This window comes from Vanellus vanellus (assembly GCF_965231255.1).
Source record: "Vanellus vanellus genome assembly, chromosome: 2".
In the NCBI taxonomy this organism is placed as follows: Eukaryota; Metazoa; Chordata; class Aves; order Charadriiformes; family Charadriidae; genus Vanellus; species Vanellus vanellus.
The window spans coordinates 16,765,193-16,770,866 of NC_138906.1; positions in this window are offsets into that span (position 1 = coordinate 16,765,193).

Below are 5,674 nucleotides of genomic sequence, written 5' to 3' on the forward strand. Positions count from 1 at the left end.
ATGCAGGTTGTCCACAGGGTATGGCTTAATGCAGGTGGTTTAGTCCATACAGAAAAAAAACCCACAAAATATTATCAACAGAAGATGAAAGATTGCTGCTTCAGGAAAAGTAGTGATGGGAGCAGGCTGTCTAAGCACTCGGCTAAAACTGCAAATACGCTTGTCCTCTCCTTGAGAGAGAAGGCAGTCCAAACTGATGAAAATGGTGCAGATTAAAATTGTGTACTTGGTGATATTGCTGGTTGAGTTTTCACTGAGTATTTTTTATTAACTTTTTCTATTTGTTTGCATGCAATCGCTCCCTATGGGGGATAGTCAGAAGTTTTCCATGAGTGAGTCTTGGGGAGTGGGTGTGGTAGGCTTATTGGCATTTGAATAGGATTAATAAGTCTATTGCTTGTTTTATTAGAGAAGGTAGTCAAATCAAGAGCACTGATTTTTATTTTTTTTAAAGGTTACCAAGAAGTAAATAAAAAAAAAAATCCTCAGGGAGAAGAAATAATTAAAATCTTATTTCTATTTAAGAAGTAATTTCCAGGAAATAATTCTTCACCAGTAATGGAAGAAGGCCAGGGCTGAGTGAACGAGCACAGACTACATTGATCCATATCATAAGGAAGAGGGAAGAAATAGAAACAAACCTGCTGTTGTTTTGTTCTGTTTGGATCGCTTTACGAACTGTGGGAGATAAAGCAAGTAGTAGGCTTCAGTAATCTACAAGAACGAGGCTCTAGGATAAAAATGTCCTGAGCAATTAGTGAGCTAGGCCTGTTAGTGCTGATCCAGGTCATGCAGTTCAATTCTGCTAAGAAAAAAAAAAAAAATTAAAAAATAGTCCCAATGCTGGAAGTACACCAGAGATGCAGAAGTAGAGCAACTTGACATGTTAGCCTCTTAGTGTGGTGGAGCTGGAACAAGAGTCGTTCAGAAAGATCACTGGGAAGGGGAAGGAGAGGTTTCCTTCTCACGGAAGCCTGCATACCTGATAGCAGTCTCTGGTAATTTGGACTCTGTGGGGTTCCCAAGTGTGCAGCAGCTATAAAGGGAGGGCAGCAATCAGGCTAATGAGTAACGAGTTTGTTCCTCACCATGAGGTGGCAGTCTGAAACAACGAAAAGTGAATGCTGGTTGGGATTTACGGAGCAGTGCTAGAAACTTAGCTGCAACTCTTCAGTGCAACTGGGGCTATTTTCAGCAGAGGTTAGTGAAAGGATATATTTTAGCATTGACTGTTCTTCCTCCCCCATGTTAGGTTAGTGGGATGTGCCACATCCTCAGGGACATCATCTGTTTACACATGCAACAGCAAAACCACCCACATCCTAAATTCTGTTAAAACCTTTATAGCCTCTCCTCTTGTCTGGTTTTAACACGTCTGCCGAAGGAATCGCACCCTGAAGACATTGAAAGGAAGAGGTATGTGTTTTCCCAGTGTAGAGAGCTCCTCTGTCAGAGCTGAAATTATTGCCGTGGTCAGGGATATAGGGAGTGATTTCCATTCTAGTTTATAAACTGTTTTTACCTGAGTCTAGATAATGGCTAGAACTGCCATTTAGGAGGTGGTGGTAACGAGCAAGTTGGGAAGAGGCTAAAAATCATAAAAGTGGGGCTTTGATGGAGTTACCAGAACAATATGTTGCTGGTTTAAAACAAGTTTTACAAACTTTTTCTGTTTCACAGTATAAGCATTTTCAAATGTTCGCATACAGAAGTCATCTATCCCGGTCATGTACTGCTGATCTGTGACTTTCTGCTCGTGGTGACAGGCAGGCAGTCTCCAGTCTTGCTGGAGTCTGATTATAGCCATTTGTTAAAAGGCATGTCCTCCTCAAATCTAGCGTAAGTGCAACTGATAATGCTGTTTACCTTTCTGGAGACGTAATTGCAAAGGTATTTGTGGGATGTAATTGCTTATCTCCCTGTAGTTGAGCCTGTCAGTAGTTAAGGAGTATTGTTAACGTTGCAGCACTTGCGTGTTTTTTCCACTAACGGGATGCAATGACTTAACAGTGGTAAAAAGACACCCTTTTTCTCTTGGTTCCACTGTGATCCCAGTTTTCCTGGTGTCTATTTAAGTGTTTAAGCAATTTGGTTCTGTGTATTCAGTCCTATTCAGCGCTAGTAGGCCTCCCCTGATCACAGCACTGGACAATAAAGACAAAGTATTTTGGTACCATTCAGCCAGAGATGATGCTTAGTGTGTTAGGTGTTCATTTTAAATCCCCATCTCATTTTGTTACACCCCTACTGTAAAAGCAGCTATGGGCTACAGCTTGCGTGGCTGATTTTATGCAGCAGTTGTCAGTGCCATAACCAGCATTTTTTGGATTCAGTAGAAGACAGGTTTGATAAGAGATGTGAGGCATTTACAACAATCGTCTTTCAACAACACTGTGTCTCAGGTCTTCAGGGATTATAACCCAGTGGTGCTGATACAGATAAAATGTTTTTCACTGAAGTCTGTAGACTTCCTATCCTTTCATTTGTGGTTTTCAGCCCATTGCCAGTGTAAATCAGTCTGTAGCTGTCCATAATGCTTGCCTAGTTGATGTTTCTCATCATAGTTTCCAGTCTTGAAAGACTATTTCATGAAGCAGGAAGTGTAGTGAGGCAGCCAAACCAGTTAACGGGGGCAAAAGTCATCTGTCTGCTAATGCCCTGGCACAAAGCTGTTGCCTTCTCTTGCTTCTGGGAGATGGTACTTCCAGGGATGTCCCAGTAAGGGTTTTATTCTTGAGATGCTTGGGGTATAATAAGCTTTAGTTTTCTATGTAGTGTGTTTGCTGTAAAGATACTTGCAAAAAAAGCAAACCTACATTAGTGCACAATTGTATTAAAGTATCAGAACCCCATAATCTTTTTGAAAGTGCAAGACTCAAAACTAAAAAAGCAGATTTTGCCTACGGTGGCTCATAGAACAAAAATACAGAGTTTACAGATTCTTCACAGGTCAGGTACCATTGTACAGAAAATCAGTAATGTACCAGGAATTTGGTGTCCCTTCCAGCTGTAACCTGTCACTAACTTGACCCTCAACCACTGTTCCAATGAGTATTTTCTGCTTGTGGGTACTCGCTCAGCAAACCATCACCATCCTTGAGATGCTTCCTTGAGACAAGAGTCACCTTTAGCATCAGAGATAGGGTGGAAGGGCAGCAGGTAACAATAGGTGCAAATAACACAAAAGAAACTTCCAGTGACCCAGCTCTTAGACAACGTTCCTATTTTCTTACCGCTTCCCAGAGAGATACAGACTAATCCTGCTTCAGCGAGTCGCTCCTCTGACCGGTTTGCCTGCAGGCAGGCTGCCTTCGGCCTTCTGGAAAGCCCACGGCACTGTCAGCGCCAATACTCTCCAAAAGTTTCCCAGTGTGGCCTTGAATAATCCATTTGTTCCCCTCAGGAACAACATGCGTAGCGTGTGTCGGATTATTCGTGATCAGCTTTAATCAAGCTTTAAGATAAAGCGATACTTAGAATTGTAGGCTTGAAAAACGGAACGAAGTTACAACCTAAGGCAGCGACAGCATGCATTGTTAGAAGCCTATTTACAGCTTCTTGGGGGCTGCTTGTGTCTTGGCTGAGTTGGCGTTGTGACCTGGCCCCACAGAAACCGTCCCCAGTGCATATTTGGCCTGAAATCTCCCTAATTTTGCACCTCTCCGGCTCCACTTGGAAGCCTGACGGCTGGTTGTCCCTCCAAGCGGCCTCTCCAGCCAGGCCCGGCCTTCTCCCTCCTCCCCTGCCTGCCCTGGTGCTGAGACATCACCACGTAAAGCGGGGACGCTTTGTGTTTTCCCTACTGACTATTGCTTTTCTGATCAATGTGTGTCATTTCTTAAAGACTCTCGACTTCAGCTTAGTTTGTCATCAGGAGCGGTTTGTGAACGGCTCTATAGCTTAGCTCGCCGAAAGAAAGGAGGCAAGAAGGGTCGGGAGATGTAACAGGAAAGCTGCAAACATTCCTCTACAGGGGTGTTAGGAAAGAGAATCGTGAGCTCACAGTTCACGACAAACCCGTTTTTAGAAAGATTTCCCTCCATACAGTCCGAGCGCACCGCCCAGGGTTCCTGCCAAACCCCGGCAGCACATACACATGTCAGGAGCAGCAGCAGCGTGTCTGACGCAGCAAAATGGCGGGCCTGGCTTGCACTTGCAGCGATGGGACATGGGCTGTAATGAAGATCGGCACTCATTTTCTGTGATTTTATTCGTGTGAGTAAAAGCACTAATGTGCTTCTTTCGCAGGTAGCCGTAAGGGCTCTGTGACAGAGTTTGGCGCTGGTTCAGCTGCTGCCGGAGCACTGCAGCCACCATCCCCAGGGAGCAGTGCTGCGCTATGAAGGACTCGGAGAAGAGCTGTGAGAGTATCCGAAAGACTGAACCATACCTGATGGTGAGAGAGCCTCAGAGCTGTTTCATTCAATGTGCTACAAGACTTGAGCACATCTCCAAGTGCCTACAAGGAGAGCAGTGGCAGGACAATAAAAGGCCCTACAAGCTACCAGAAAAATATATGATTTACCAGGTATGATCATTTATGATTAGAATTACCAAAAGTTTGGTGGACTGTGGTTCCTAGAAATGTTTAAATCAGGTTCCTCCAAAGAAGCCATGGATTAGGTTCAAAAAGATTCGAGGGCAGTCCGGCAGCATGCACAGCACAGCAGATCCTGGTGCCCAGTGACAGGACCAGGGGCAATGGGCACACACTGGAACACAGGAGGTTCCCTCTGGTCAGGAAACACTTTTTCACTGTTGAGGGTGACTAAGCACTAGCACGGGGTGTCCAGGGAGGTTGTGAAGTCTCCATCCTTGGAGATCTACGTGATCCTAGGCAACCTGCCCTGAGGGTTGGACCAGATGACCTCCAGAGGTCTCTTCCAACCTCAGTCATTCTGTGATCTCTCCTGGCTTCAGGACCGACTGACAGAACTCAGAGTAGGTGTCCTGGTTTGAGGTAAAACAGGACCAATTTTGTCCAGTAACTTTGCTTCTTAGCTAGGCCTCTTCTAACTACTGAAATTTAACAGCATATTGTGCAGGCTCTGTTTGCTCTTAGAGCATCTGTCGGTCCCATCTGGGGTGCCCCACGTCCCCAGTGGTCAATTCGGCTTAAACCGTGACAGTAGGTCATCGTTCCCTACTCAGTTGCTTTAATTTCTTATTTTTGTAAAATCAGCAGCAGTGCTGATTCCCAGCATACTAACACGAGTAGCTGATAGCAGGATTTCATTCGGAATAGGTTCCAGTCCAGCTGCTGATTACCTTCCAGAAATCACTATTCCAGTCACATGCTGCTAGTGGTTAAAGCTTGAACACATTCTGAATAATTGTTGGTGAATCCAGGGCACTTTACAGACAAGTTAATATTATCTAATTACAATTATCCCACATGCACCTGGTGCTGAGCTTTAGCAATCAAAACGATGGTCTCATTTTCTGTAAACATTCCTTATATAGCTAATGTAGTATGAAATTATTTTGTGCAACAAAAAAATCATGTGTCAGCTATGCTAGAAAAGCAGAAGAAAATTATACCAGGGTGTTGCCTACACTGACATTGTACATGGATTTTGTTTGCCACATATAACTAATTTCTTAGAAAATTAATGTGTATGTCTGAAAAATAAACTAGATCTTACACTGAGTAAAGACTGAGGTTAAAAATTAA